The sequence below is a fragment of the Heterocephalus glaber genome, unplaced genomic scaffold (genome assembly GCF_053883595.1).
Source record: "Heterocephalus glaber isolate CG9 unplaced genomic scaffold, H.glaber_assembly_v1.0 deba00001460, whole genome shotgun sequence".
NCBI lineage: Eukaryota > Metazoa > Chordata > Mammalia > Rodentia > Bathyergidae > Heterocephalus > Heterocephalus glaber.
In genome coordinates, this window is record NW_028258307.1 from 7,540,400 (window position 1) to 7,555,493 (window position 15,094).

At 46.6% G+C, this 15,094-nt stretch overlaps 1 long non-coding RNA gene across 1 annotated transcript; it reads right to left on the bottom strand.

Annotated features, from left to right (window-relative positions):
- Positions 1-13,244: 13,244 nt before the first annotated feature.
- On the bottom strand, positions 13,245-14,994 carry LOC110350034 (uncharacterized). The gene is made up of 2 exons (XR_015453380.1): positions 14,862-14,994; positions 13,245-13,417 (listed from the first exon to the last, which is right to left on the bottom strand). It is a non-coding gene; the product is annotated as an uncharacterized LOC110350034 (long non-coding RNA).
- Positions 14,995-15,094: the final 100 nt, after the last annotated feature.

Consider the following 15,094-nt stretch of genomic DNA (forward strand, 5'->3'; position numbering starts at 1 on the left):
TCCAGTCTGGGATCCATCCAAGACCCACTTCACCCACCTTACAGGCTCCACTCTTTTTTCTCCTTTTTTGCTTCTCTTTCCTTCTCTTTTTCATTTGTCTCCCCATTCCTTTCCCTAACTTTCTGAGCTGAGATTTCTATAAACAAATGCACATGGCTCTGTCTGGGTTGGCTTGCGAGATGAGCAGGCTGGTGACCAGCCAGAATACTGGAGACCTAACATTCTAATGGGCACCCAGTCCTAGGTGGTCCTCGAGCAGATGGGGTCAGGGATGTTGACCAAAGTTTCTCGAGGTAGTGAGGGTGATAAGGTACTGATAGCTGCGTCATCTCTGGCCTTCTCAGGACCTGACAGTTATCTCTCTGGCTCCCACCAGCCAGTGGGCAGGCATTTCCATCACCACTCAGTTACCCATGGAAATCCTACCCCTTCCCAGGGCTATAGTTTTCTTTTTTATTTCTTTTCTTTTTTTTTTTTTTGGTAATCTAGGCTCACCTTGAGCTCATTCTGTAGCCCAGGCTGGCTTCAAACTCACAATCCTCTTGCCTCAGCCTCCCAAGGGCTGAGATTACAGACATGTACCACCATGCTCAGCTAAAAAGGGAAGAAGAGCTGGGCAGAGAGGGTTGATAGTCCACTTTGACTTGTCACAGGACTTCGCACACTCACAGGACATGGTCATGCCTAGCTTGGTGCCCCCAACCACCCAGGACAAGGCTCACAGTCAGATGAGAAGGCAAGGAGCCAAGCCACAGGAGGGTAGATGCAGGGATGAAGGGATGCAGGGACCCAAACAGGGAGAAGGGAAGCAGTTGGGACTCAGAGCTGGATATTTTCCATGGAGTAGGCAAGATGGGTTCCAGATGGTCTCAGTGCTGGTGCCTGGGCTGCCCGTGGAAGCATCTGGGGCTTGTAACATGCTCTGCAAAGTTGCCTGTCAGCCACCAGACCTTGCTCCCAACCTACTCTTCCTCTTCCTCTGGGGGCCCCATCAGGAAGCTCCCTGGGAGCCTGAGCTATGGGCGGAAGCCTGGGGTTGAAGGCAGCCCCAAGAGGAGCCCCAAGTGGCAGCTGCACTGGCACCCTGACACCCAACCTTAACGTGGATCACTCCACATCACAGGTACAGAACTGAGGACCAGGGAGCCAGTGCTAAGAGCAGGGTCAGAAGTCAAGCCCAGCTGCCCTAACCACAGACTGCCCCCAGGCCGATGTTGTGGCTGCCTTGGGATAGAGGCTGTGTAAAGGAACTAACAGCCCCACCAGGTCACAGGTGCATAACCCACCCGTGGAACCTAAGTGCCACCTCATAACCTGGCTTTCACTCTTCTCTGGAGATAATGGGGCGTGACCGTTCATTCCTGCATTTATCTTTCCTTTCCTTCATTCATCAAATGCACATTAAGCTCCTACTGGTGCCAGCCACTGTACTAGAGATTGTGAGGATCATAAACGATGTTGATGTCATCCCTGTCATCAAGAGGCTTAAATTTAATGATAATAATGTATCCAGTAGTTATTATATGCCCAGTGTTGTGCTCCCTGTGCTACCCCATTTGAACTTCAAAACAATCCTAGGAGAAGGGGTGTGATTAATAACTGCACTTGGTAGAGGAGGAAATGGCAGCTTCCAGAAGTGACTGGCCAGGGTCACAAAGTGGGCAGGGAGCACAAAGAATTCCATCAGGCAGTGGGCTCAGAGCCTCCTCTCAGAGGGCAACAGACAGCCCAGAGTCCCTTCTCCTGGCCTAACAGACTATTCTTAATTTATGTCAAAATTACCTACTTCCTCTTACAGATGAGCCCACAGAGGCCAGAGCAGAAAACAGCTCCGACAAAGTGCAAGAGTTAGGTTGTGGCTGTGGGAGGTGCAGATTTTACCTCTGGCCATTAGTTCCCTGCAGAAGGCTGGCAGCTTCATCGATCTGTCCCACTTTGTGAACTGCAACAGCGTGATGTTGTCATTTATGTTATCATTTAACGTCACCTTCTGCCATCAGGGAGGGTCCACCTGAGTTCAATGGCAGGAGGGTAACAGAAAGCAGAGAAGCCGGAATGAACTGGTTGTGCTGGCCTCAGGGACCTCCTCCAGACCACTCCACTCTGAGGAGGACTGGGTCATCCCTGCCCCACAGGAAGCCCAGAATGTGAGAATGTTTTCCCGCATCAAGGCAAGAAGCTTTTAACTCAGGGACTGACCAGTCTTGGGGCGAGAGGGACAAGTTAGAAAAGTCCTTAGTTTAGCAGGTGTAGGGGCACATTCCTACAATCCAGGCTCTCTGGGAGGCTAAGACAGGAGGATCCCAAGTTCAAGCCCCGAGTGGGCAACTTAAACCATGTCTCAAAATAAAAAATAAACAAAGGCTGAAGATGTAGCTCAGTCCAAAGGCCCTGATCCAATCCCCAGTACCCCACTACCACCCCAAAAAAGAAAAAAATCTTTAACTTAGAGCCTGGGGCCAAAGTAACTGTAAAGATGGTCAGTAAGATGTTTAAATAGTCGCTTCAGAGAGACCTGTTCAGCCAGCCTGACCTTTGAGCTAGGCCTGTGCCCTTCTCTACCCTGGCCTATGCCCAGGGCTGTCCACCTCAGCCTCCTGCCCGTGGCTGAGAGATCCCTGTCTTTCTGGGACACTGTCAGGCCCCAGGAAGTCCTAACTTCAGCCTTCTCCCTTTCTAAAGCCAAAGGAACCCCATCCTCAGCTACCGCTTTGCAAAGAAGTGACCGGAGCCTAAGGGCAGGGGTCTCCTTATCCTGGAAGGCACTCCTAGAGCAAGACTGAACTCTCTTGGCCAGATGGATTGGGGGGTTTCCCGAGGGGAGAGGGCTGTTTACTGAGGGGCCAGTGGGGTCCAGGGACCCACAGATTCAGGACACCTAGAAGTCTGGGGACCCTAGCAGAGTGGGGGCTTTCTGGGTTACAGGTCAGGCATAGACAAGGGCTCCTCAGATGGGGAAGGGCAGGAGATAGAGTAGCCATGAGGACTGAGGTGACACAATATCACAAGCGGTCACTGGGCTCCATCCTGGCCAGTTCATCGTTGGTGAGAAGAATTCAGCTGGTGGGTAGTAGAGGGAGACGTTGTCTGCTGGGTCCTCCTGCACCTCCCCTTCCATCCTGGCCAGGTTCACACAAAGAGAGCTGAACTAGGCTGCACTGGCACAGGGCCATTGTGGCTACCCCGGCCCCATATTCCCAGGGTGGTAGAAGCCCCCTGCCTTCTGCCCTGAGTCAGGCTGCTGCACAAGGCTGCTGGGCCCAGTCAAGGGGTTGCTTCACCTTGGTGGTTGGCTCCCGGGCACCCACTCCATGTCCAGACTTCACACTTCTGAGCTGAAAATTGTACAGGATGCCATGTGTGATGGAGACCAGACAGATAAAGCAGCCAGGGCCCAGGGCTTGTGGACTTACCTGCAGTCTCTCCTCTGGGGCCCAGTGGACCTGTCACTACTCCTTGTTTGGAGGCAGAGGCAGGTTTCCTGAGCCAGGTCTGTGGAAGGGGAGGAACAGCGGGCGGATTTGAAAGCCGGGACCCAAAGTTTGGCTTATGGGGAACCAGGTGAGTACCCTGGTTACTGTATGGAGGGGTGTGACCATAGGCTGGCCCCCTGGTCAGTTCCCTCTGGCCTCAGGGACTGTGGAGAGCCCAGAGAAAAGCCACGTCTCCCTATCACGGTGAACCTTCCCGGTGCCGGGCTCCGCCCTTGCCCCCAGGCTCCCATTCTGACTTCAGCCCTGCCATTCCTCCAGGGTCTGTGGTGACTCATGCTGCTTTGGAATTTCACTCACTGGCTTTTCTGATGCAAGTCCTGACAGTGTGGCCAGGAGGCAGGTTGCTGCTGGAACCTCACTGGTGATTAATTTTGGCCACCTGAGCTGGAAGCCACTGAGGTTGGAGTGAGGGAAGATGCCTGACCAGCAGGGTGGGGGTGGAGAGCCTTTGTTCCTGCCAGGCTCACCTGTAAACAGGTGGCAGGAAACTCGTGGCTTGGAGTGGCCAGCCAGGAACTGCAAGAAGGTAAATCCTGTGTGAGAAACTCCGGCTGGCCACTGTGCTTCTTTTGCAGTGAACTTCTGGACCTCAGTTTATCCTTTTGTGAGTCGAAAACATTTGAGGGCTCCCGATTTTGATTGCTAAGATGGGTCCTTCTGGCTTCCCATCCCCTGGAGCCCCTTCCCCCTGGACTGGCTTACAGGAACCTCATCAGTGAAATGGAACAGAGGATTCCGGCCCTTATACCATACTCACGTCTAGGTCTCTGATGTTTGCGTCAGAGCGACCAGAGGCCCCAGTGTCTGTCTCTCCCCCACTTCCACACCTCTGGGAGGCAATTGCTTTCCCCGCTCCCCACCCGACTGGCCTTGGGCTCTCACCTCCCCCTGGCTCCCCAGGCCCGAAGGCCCCTGCCCTGCCGCTCCGCTCCGGCGAGGAGAAGAGCTCTGTGCCACCGGCAAGGCCGGCCGAGGGGGACCCGTGGGGTAGGTCCTGAGTGGACTCTAGAAACAAAGCTCTCTCCCCATGGTGGAGTTCCAGGGAGTGACTCCAAGGACAGGGAGCTCTGGCCAGCCAGGGGAGGTCTGCTGGGTCCACCACCTGCAGCTTCAGCCCTCGTTCACCTCCTCCTCCCTCAGAGCCACACCCGGGGCTGGCTCACTTGGGAAGTGCAAAGCAGTGAGGGGCAGGGGCACGGCCAAGAAATGAGTGGAGGGCCTGCTATAATTTGAGTATGGCTCATCCCCTCCAAAGCCTCAGCTTGGCAGGTCGGGGTGGTGGGGCTGGAGCAGGGGGTTGGTGCAGGGGGCAGAGCTCTCAGGAATAGATAAGCAGGACTTGTCACTCTCAGGGGTCTGGATTAGTTATCACCAGAACAGGTGGTTAGAAAGCAAGGTTACCCTTCCTGTAATCCCAGCACTCTGGGAGGCTGAGACAGGAGGATCACAAGTTTGAGCCCAGCCTAGGCAACTTAATGAGATCCTGTCTCAAAATAAAAAGTAAAGAGCTGGGGATCTAGCTCACTGTGAAGGTCCTGGGTCTAATCCTCAGTACTGCAAAAAAAGAAAGAAAGGGGAAAAAAGCAAGATTACCCTTCCTGTTTTGTCTCCTCTGAATATACCCACTTGTCCTTCCCCTTTCCACCATGAGTCAAAACCACAGGAGACCCTCACCAGAAGCTGACAGATGCTAGCGCCATGCTGTGGACTTCCCAGCCTCCAGGACCACGAGCCAAAACAAACCTCTTTTCTTTGTAAATTACCTAGTTCCCAGCATTTTGTTATAGCAACAGAAGGACTGAAATAGGCTCTATATTCATGCCTATAAAATGGAAAGTTTTTTTGAAAATTACAAGCACTTTAATGAGGCAACAATACATCATAGTCATGTGGGTTTAAGACTGGAATGCCAAGCCAGACTGAGTTCCTATCAAAGGCACCATGCAAAAGCCACCTCATGTTTTCATGAATATTTATTTTCTAGTGCTGGGGATTGAACCCAGGGCCTTGGGCATACTAAGCACTGGCTCTACCATTGAGTTATACTCCCAGCCCATCATTTGTATGTTTAAATGAAGTAATATATGGTACATAAAACTGTTACACATCTAAGCTACAAAACATAAGAATCCAAACAGTTGTAAAGCTCTTATTCATCTTAAAAACATAGCACAGGCAGTATTCTGCATGGTAGAAGCTATACATGTGTAACCCTCTTCCTACCTCTGACTTTGCCAACTTGGGGAAACTCTGTTGCATTTTGTATTAGTGGTTTCTTCAATAATTTAAAATATTTTGTATCATATTGTGTAGACACTCCTAAATAGCAGACTGTTTAGCCTAACTTGTTTTTAAGTTTTGAGACAGTGTATTATACTGTGTGTCCACCATCTTATTTGACTTGTTTTTTCCACTCAGCCTTATGTTACTAAGATAATGGGCATTTTGACAAATGTAGCTATTGCATCTTCCTTTTCCACTGCAGAATATAATTCCATGGCTACAGCATAGGATTCTGTGGTCCAGTTTTCTGCTGTTATGAAAGCTGCTTCTTTGAATATTCCTGAACTTTGCCTCCATTTACATGGTCAAGCCTTCCTGCATAGTAAATACAGTACCTGGAAATGGAGTTGTTAGGTTATGGGGTATGCGCATGCTCAGCTGTAAAGATAATGCCACAGTGGTTTCCAGAGTGGTGGTAACATCAGCAGTTTATGAGTTCCAGTTGGTCCACATTCTCATCCCCAAAAGGTATTTCAGGCATGGACTTTGGCCTCTCTTCTGATACATCGAGGTATCTCAGCAATACTCTGTGTTTCTCTGATTACTAAGAAGGCTGAGCAGCTATTTTTTCTTTCTTTCTTTCTTTCTTTCTTTCTTTCTTTCTTTCTTTCTTTCTTTCTTTCTGTTCTTTCTTTCTTTTTTTGTGAGACAAATGTTGACAAATGTGACACCTGTAATCTCAGCACTTGGGAGACTAAGGTAGGAGGATCACCTTGGGTTGGAGGCCAGTATGGTTTGTGTCTAGATGTCTCCCCAAAGCCTCATGTGGTCACAGGCTATTTTGGAGGTGGTTGAATCTAGACTGTGTGATTGACTCATGGTGAGGCTAGGCCGGAGGACACTAGGATTAAGGGTGTGAGTGCTACCCAGCCTAGGTAGTCTGAATAAGATAAAAGGGGCAGAAAGACACTGTTAAGATCTTTTGTTGCTTTTTGCTGCCTTCCACTGCCATGAACTGTTTCCCTTGTTGCCTTTGCTACCTTATACATGCCATGTTGTTTCTCCTCTGCAATACCTGTTTGTCATCCCTGCTTTCTAGCCAGCTGATTATGGACTGAAATCTCTCTGAACTGTGAATAAACCTTTTCCCCTTTCATTTGGGTGTCAGGTATTTTGTCTCAGCAATGAGAGAAAAGTAACTAACATAGCCAGCCTGGAATTATATAGTGAGACACTATCTCAAAAAAGCAAAAGAAAGAAAGAAAGAAATGAATAAAAAAATTTAGATATAGAGGTCTAAATTATATAATTGATATAACATTATATAGAGAGCATTATATTCACTTTTTATGTTTTCTTCTGATTCCACACATTTGTAAAGCTTAAAAAACAGAAAAGAGACAAACAATGGTTCTTCATGTTGCTGTGAAAATTGTACGTTCCTCCCAACATTCTCTCTGGTCATACAGGAGCAGAGTTCTTCACTGATGCGAAGATTCCTGATCACGGTCATCGCTGCCGCCATTCGAAGACTTCGGAAGAAACTCTTGCACATCCCTTGCAATAAGTGTCTCATAAGGGGGACCCTCCACACCCCAACACAATTCCATACCAGCCTGCTCAGATTCCAGGGGAAAATTATAGTGCTGAGTATTTCATGGAACAGTGCAAAGTGCATAAGGTCAGTTCTTTCAATGATAAAAGGCCATGTCATTATTTCCTCTGCACACTAAAAATCTTTTTCCTCCCTCAAAGTAGAAAAATGAAAATACGGCCAGGCGTGGTACCAAATGCCTATAATCTCAGCACGGGGGAGGCTGAAGCAGGAGGATCCCTGAGAGTTCGAGACCAGTCTGGGCTCCATGAGTTGAAGACTGGCCTGAAGTACATAGGGAGGCCCTGTCTCAAAACAATAAATAAACGAGTAAATGAATGGGACTAGAGCCCTTTGTCCCTCGCATGACAAACCACCACTTGGGGCCCAGAGATCCCAGGAGGCGTGGGGCAGGAGAGGGTGAGAAGCAGCAGGCCAAGGCCAGTGACACCTGGGCGGAGAGTGTGGCCTGCGCTGGCGCCTGGGCGGCAGGGGCAGCAGCAGCGAGGCCAATGCAGCTGGGCCTGAGCTGACTGGGCCCGAGGCCAAGCTGAGGCCTTGCACCCCGGAGCCTGCGCTCCATCGGAGCTGCCGGCTGCAGGAGCGCTCTATCTCGCAGTCCTGGGTGCAGGGAAGCGGCAGCCAGGCAGGCAGGAGGAGGGAGGGCGGCCGGACGGGCCTAGTCTCCACCAATGCCCCCAGAAGGGACCTGCGCTGCCAAAGCGGCTGACAAATTCCCGCCTCGTTCAAGTGACTGCTTGGGCGGCTCAGCTCTGCAAAGCAGCCTAGTTGTTGCCTTCCCCAGGGCCCTGCCCTAGCGAGAGAGTCCCAGGGCTCCCCTAGCGGCACGGTAGGAGCGGCTTACTAGGGCTAGGAGGGCCCCCCCACGGGGACAAGGGAGGACAGCTCCCCTAGGCACGCCTGAGCTCTCGTTCTTGGAGACGGTGACACAGTTCAGCCTAGGTTTAAAAATAATCTCTGGCCGCAGAGTTAAGGCCCTCTCTGCTTGCACCAGGGGTTCCGTCCATAACAGCTGCGCAGCGTTTAGCGGACTAGTGGCAACTGCCAGGCGCGGTGCCAGTCATGGGCGCTTCCCTTTCCCACAGGAACTGTGATTGGAAGGAAAAAATAAGTAAATAAAACCATTTGATGCAACAAGCAGATCTATTACGTATTCTGGAGTAGAATTCTGGAAAATATGTTTATAAAGCTCAGAGAAATCAGCAGGAGGTTTAAAATCGGAAAAGTTGAAGTCATGAACACATTCTTTTGCTTTAATCTCTACAAACAGATAACTGGAAAGGGGTTGAAGCCCAGAGCAATTTGGTGTTTTCTTTTGATTGGCTGTGGCTAAAAGAAAAAGTTAAATATAGGGAATTTAAGCAAACTAAAGAGTATTGTTTTTGGGTCACAGCTATGGGGTTGGGCGCACTTCATGTAATCAAGTCAAAACAAGTTACAGCTCAGTACTTCTAAAGTATTTGGGACACCACGTGAAGCTGCTAGAAGGCTAAGTTCCATGGAATTCGGAGCTCCAATTTTAAATATCCACAGAGTTTGTTTTGTAAAACAACTTGGTATTGGACATTAGCTCAAAATTTCACTTTGAAGATGGCTAAGATAACAATCAAAATTATCCCGATTAAATGAACTGACCTTTCTGTTTTTCAAAATTAGTAAAGAATTTGGTGATTAGATGAAGTCTTTCTCCTCACGCTGGTAAGATAAATACATGAGTTTTTCACCGTTTGTCCTCATAAATATTCTAATGCAACAATTGAGCATTTAAAATCTGAAGGATTTGAATGTACTAGTAAGTTATTTTCAGCAAATAAAAATAGGTAAAGAACATGCAGCTATAATTCATTATGTATTTTGGGGTTTTTGGGGGTGGGGGAGAACAGGGTCTTGCTCTGTAATTCAGGGTAGCCTTGCACTCCTTATGTAGCCCAGGCTGGCCTCAAACTCATGGCAATCCTCCAGTCTCAGTCTCCCGAGTCCTGGGATTACAGGCATGTGCCACCATGCCCGGCTATAATTCATTAAAAAGGAAAAAATATGAATACATAAAAAATCACTTTGCCTCAGTAATAAAAAACTGAAAATTATTTTAACACTTACCTGTCAAATCGGTGAAAATATTAAATTTAATCAAATTTAAATTTAATTTACTTATTTTTCAGTGCCAGGGATTGAACCCAAAGCCTTTGCACTGAATGACATGCCCAGGCCTTTTTATTTTACTTTAATTTTTTTGAGGCAGGATCTTGCTAAGTTGCTAAATTACCCAGTCTTGGCTTGAACTTGAGATCCTCCTGTCTCAGCCTCCCAGGATGTGAGGATTACAGACTTGTACCACTATACCTGCTAAAAATTTTTAAAATGATAATATTCAATTCCCTTTGCTTGAGGGAAATATACATTTTAATCTGGAAAATAATTAGATGAGGTATATGGAGATCTACTCAGAACCTCAGAATTGGTATAAAGATTTTTTTAAGCCTTAACCATTCCATGAACCAGCTACTTCTTTTGTTGGTTTTTAAGTCCACCCAAATAAATCCTTTCTTCTCCTGTTAATCTGTCTTTTGTCAGTTTAATTCGCAGCCTCAGGAACTGCACATAATGGCATAGAGGAAAAGATTTTTCCCTTCCTCCATCTATTATATTAAGAGGCTCTAAAATATTCATACACTTTGATCCAAGAAAATTCTTTTTTTTTTCCCTTTGGGAACACTTTATTTATAACTAAATTCCAATGTAATTATAAGTTACAGTGACAGTATTACACCAAACTGCCAATGTCTCCTGTTTTTTTCACCTGATTCATTTTCTCTGAGGTATCATCTTATCAGGAACCTAAGTGTGTTAGTTTTGTACATCCTCTTGAAAAAAATATTGTTCTCTAAAGCCCTGAAGAGTCAATGCAGTGGATTAACTGTTCCTGAGGACAGGTGGCTGGTGCATTTAAGAACAACCATTAGCTAGACCTGGTTGCATAAACCTGTAATCTCAGCACTCTGGAAGGCTGAGGCAGGAGGATCACAAGTTTGAGGCCAGCCTGGGCAATTTAGCAAGACTCTGCCTTAAACTAATAATAATAATAATAATAATAGTAATAATAATAGTGATATAGTTCACTGCTGAGACCCTGGTTAAACAAAAAAAAAACACAAACAATACAAAATCCTTTTCCCTGTTCCTGGTTTAAAATGACCCCTCTCAACCTCAATCTTTATTGGTGTACTGTATAACTTCTTGAACTGTTACCTTGGTCTTTTCCAGCTTCGTCTATGTGTTGAAAGTCTTTTAGCATTTGAAGATTAAAGAACCCCTCTCAGGGCCAGGGATTTAGCTCAGTGGTTCTGGTGCCTGCTATGCAAGCATAAGGACCCGAGTTCGATCCCTGGTACCAAAAAAAAAAAAAAAAAAAGAACCCCTGTCTGCAATGCTGAATAACTTTCTTTGATCCATTCTTGATGAGATAACCCTTCAGGATGAGGGATTTATACACATGGTGCCAGTTTTTCCCATGGTCACTGAGCCTCTGCCATAGCATATTCATAATCTCTGAGAGAGAAATCGTGTTGAAAGTCAAGTCACTGATATCTAGCATCAGAGAACTGGAGGGACCCCAAGGATCATTAGAAGTTGCTTCCCTGACTTTTATTTCAGCATTGAGTAATTTTTTCTCCAAGTTTTGTACTTGCCTCCTGAAAGCCATAGGTAGGACAAGCCTGAAGGTGAAATGGGGGATGAGAGCAATGAAATAGGAATGTGTATGATTGGTTTATAAAACTCTTGATGGCTGATCAGTCCCCAGTTCTGCTGCTCCTAAGTACAAACAATTAATCTCCATGCTGATAAAATATCGATTTCCCAGTGGCCATTCCATGCTCCCAGGGCAGAGAAGGTGAGCCGGTCCCAGCACCCGGAAGGAAGCTCCCCTGCCGCCATCCAACGCTCCCACCTTTACTACAGCACAATTCATAGCAGCCAAGAAGACATGGAGCCAGCCGAAGTGCCCATGGATAGTTACAGTTTTAGCAGATACAAAAAACCGCAGCCCTCAGCAAAGACATGCCACTCCTTAGGTGGCTGAAGACCAGGTATACATCCTGCAGTCTCCACCTAGATACAGGCTGTGCGTGTCCTCACACACAGAACGCAGAATGGGTGTTACAGAAAGGAGAAAAGACCATAAAGCACAGTACAACGTCTTCCCGGTGCCAAGTCACCCGACAACACCCACACATCTGCCCTGACCGCTGCATGGACCCCGATCACAAATTTTTGCTCCGACCCCTGTATGTGTCAGACCCCTTTCTGATCCCCTATAAAAATCCCTCCCTGTTCTTTGTTCACCACTGACAGACAGGCTGCTCCAAAAATTCTAATAATAAAATGTAAGGAAGGGCTGGAGATGTAGCTCAGTAGGGCTGTGCCTGCCTGGCAAGTGCAAGGTCCTGAATTTGATCCCTGGTACCTGGTACCAAAAAAAAAAAAAGTAAGGAAAGAATCAGAGATCAGGAGGAGATTTATGTACAGGAAACCTACAACACTCATGACACTGGGGGAAAAGGCAGAAAAGAGTAAAACCCACAATAGGGAAAGGTCTAAGTAAGGGCTGGATGTCTGTAAGATGGAAAGTGTGCACATGTGTGCAGGTGTGAGTGGGTGTACACACACATGCAGGTGATATGATTATTTATCACTACCGTCTCAATTGTTAAAGAAAAATTCATACACAAGAAAGGCAGACTCTGGGTGTCTTCCCCAAAGAGTTAGACATCATCTTAAAGTGATCCATGCACACCCACGCTTATCAGCACAACTCATAATATCTGAATTATGGAAGCAGCTCCCATGCCCATCAACAGGTGAATGGATAAAGAAAATGTGATATTGACACACCATGGAATACTACTCAGCCATAAAGAATGACAAACTAGGGGCTGGGGATTTAGCTCAGTGGTTTCGCTGCCTGCTGCGCAAGGGCAAGGACCTGAGTTCGATCCCTGGTACCAAAAAAAAAAAAAAAAAAAAGGATAGAACGAAACACTGCAGAATGTAAACAGTGCTTATTTCTAGATGGTGAGATTAAGAATCTTAAAATTTTCTTCTTTCTGTATATTTTTATTTTTCAGATTTTTATAATGAGAATATAACAACTTCAGATTAATGGTAAGGGGAGAAGCACAAAGCTCTTTATTTACCAAATTACTTTGGAAAGGAAGAAGGGAAAGAATAAGACAGAAAAACGTCCTCCTAGGTCTTTCAGTTGTAAAATGTCATTTAAGCAACACATTTGGGTGGATATTTTTCCTTAGGGTACAAACAGTATATTCATTGTTTTAGCACATCCCATAGCTAGTGGTAAAAGAAAATGTAGTATAAACAAGTTGAAACGCAAGGTTGCGATTTGGTAGGTGAAATTACTTGGTTCCAAAATGACTCTAACAAAGATACACACGTAAAGTTAGGCTTACAGTGTAGCCAGGGACTCCTAGGCCCTCAGTGAACAAAGTAACCCAGAGTAAGAGAGAGAAAATGCCGATCAGGACACCAGCCAAACCGAGGTGGAAGAGGCTGCTGCCAATGGAACATGTGTCCTGTTTTACACTGAGTTTTATTTGATAAGTAAGAACAATTGTAAAATAACAATAAAAAGTATAGTGTAGTAAAAGCATAAACCAGTCATGGTTGCTCATTCTCATCAAGTATGATGTAGTTGCATAACTGGATTTTTTAATAGTACGTGTGTAGTCCTTGTTCACACCCCTTCTAGGGAGTTGGTACATGGACATCACACATCTTAATTCCCTTTTTCGTCCCTTTTCCCATCCCTCCCTCCCCCTCTCTGCAACTCTTGATCCCTTTCCCCTTTTAGAAGATCTATTTCTCTATTTCCTATCACCTATCTTTTATATTGCTTTTTAAAATTTTGATAAGACAGGGAGTACAGCAGGTTCGTTTGCACCCGAGTCACCACAAACAGGTGAAGTGTGTTCCTGTCCCCAGCTCTTCCATTCTCTCTGTTTCCTGAGCAGCTTTCCTCCAACTTGTGCATTCACTGTGCCAGACCCCAGCTGTACATTCGTGGGGCCTGTTGATGACAGGAATGTTACATGGTGCAGGACTGAATACAGATAGTGGTCAAAAACATGATGAATATTTAAATGGAAAAAGAAACTTTCTGCAGTAAAAGATGCAGTGCCAAGAATGATACAGATAAGTATCAAGTTCAAAGTGAGGGGGAGTAGCTGGAATATTTTGAGGGAGGTTAAAGGCAGTTGTCTTTTACTGCAATAAAATTTTTTAAAATTTAAACCTTCACCATATGTTTTGATCATACTATATATATAATGAAAGAAGTTAGATAAGACATTGGTTATTATAAATAACTTTTAAACATGTTTTTGAAAGATAAGAAAGCATAACAAGAAATTAAGAAAAAAAGATATCTTCTTCTGTGATTCCAACATCAGAATACCAATTCTTTTCAGTTCTTCTGTTCTCCCAAGCAGTATTCACTACATGGGAAATCTATCATTGGAGCAGAACGTCCTAGGGACAGCAGCTCTCAGACTGGGACCCGATGGCTTGCCCCTCGCCCTCTGCCCGTGGCAGCCTCATAATCAGCCTAAAACAAGGATCTACAGCTTTGGCCCCTGCCCTCTTCCCCAGGGGACCCCTGTGGTTTGGGATAAGCAATAACAGAGAATCTGAGGACCACCCAGCCCGAAAGACAGGCTTGAGTTCGAGGCTCCTCCAGCTCCAAGCACCTTTATCTCTCAACCCACGTCTTGCTCTGACAAGGCCATTGCACATTTGTCCCCCGCTCCCTTCTCCCTCAGGAGACGTGTTCCAAGTAGATGCCTGAAATTGTGGATAGGACTGAACCCTACATATGCTGTTGTTTCTTATGCATACACATCTATGATAAAGTTTAATTTATAAATTAAGCACAATATGAGATAGCCAGAATACCTAACAGTAAAATAGAACAATTAAAGTGATATACTGTATTGACAGTTTGCACTTTAGAGTAGTGATGGCAAACTTTTCAGAAACCAGTGCCCAAACTGCAACCCTGGACCCATTTATTTATGGCAAAAGCACCAACACTGCAATTAAACCCGAATACCGAGGTTTTAGTTTAGAAGAAACATGTGTGTCATAGGTTTGCCCCCACTGCTTTAGGGCAGTAACCAAGGAAACTGGGGTAACTGGAGCACAAGTACTTCAAGGCCAAGACAGGGCCCGTGATGACCCAGGTGGCTGCTACGTGACGGGGGGGCCGGTGTCAGGGATATGAGGACTCACTGGGCAAAGGGCTGGTGCCTGCCCTGGGTGGGGTGATGCAGGATTGCACCATGCTACTCAGCCTAAAACTTACGGGCTGGTTATTTCTGGAACTTTCCACTTACCATTTTTGGACTACAGTCTACCTATGGTAACAGAGACCTCAAAAAGCAAATGTGCAGATAAAGAGGGAGAACTGTACTTTCTCAGCACCCCACATACCCTGTGTGATGCGTTTTGCCTACCTCACCTCCAGTTGTGTCCTGCCAGAAGGCTCTGGCCATGCCTCCTCTAAACTCAGGTCTGCTACCTTCGAGGTCAAGTCGAGTGCTGTGATCTCCTCCCACTTCTGCATGTAGCTCATAGCGCCCACTGTCTCCTCCCCTGGCCACCTCAGCCTGTCGCTGCGCCATAGGAAATCCACCCCCTGCACCAGCAACCGAGAGCCTTCTCCGCCAGCAGTGGCAGTCACGTGGTC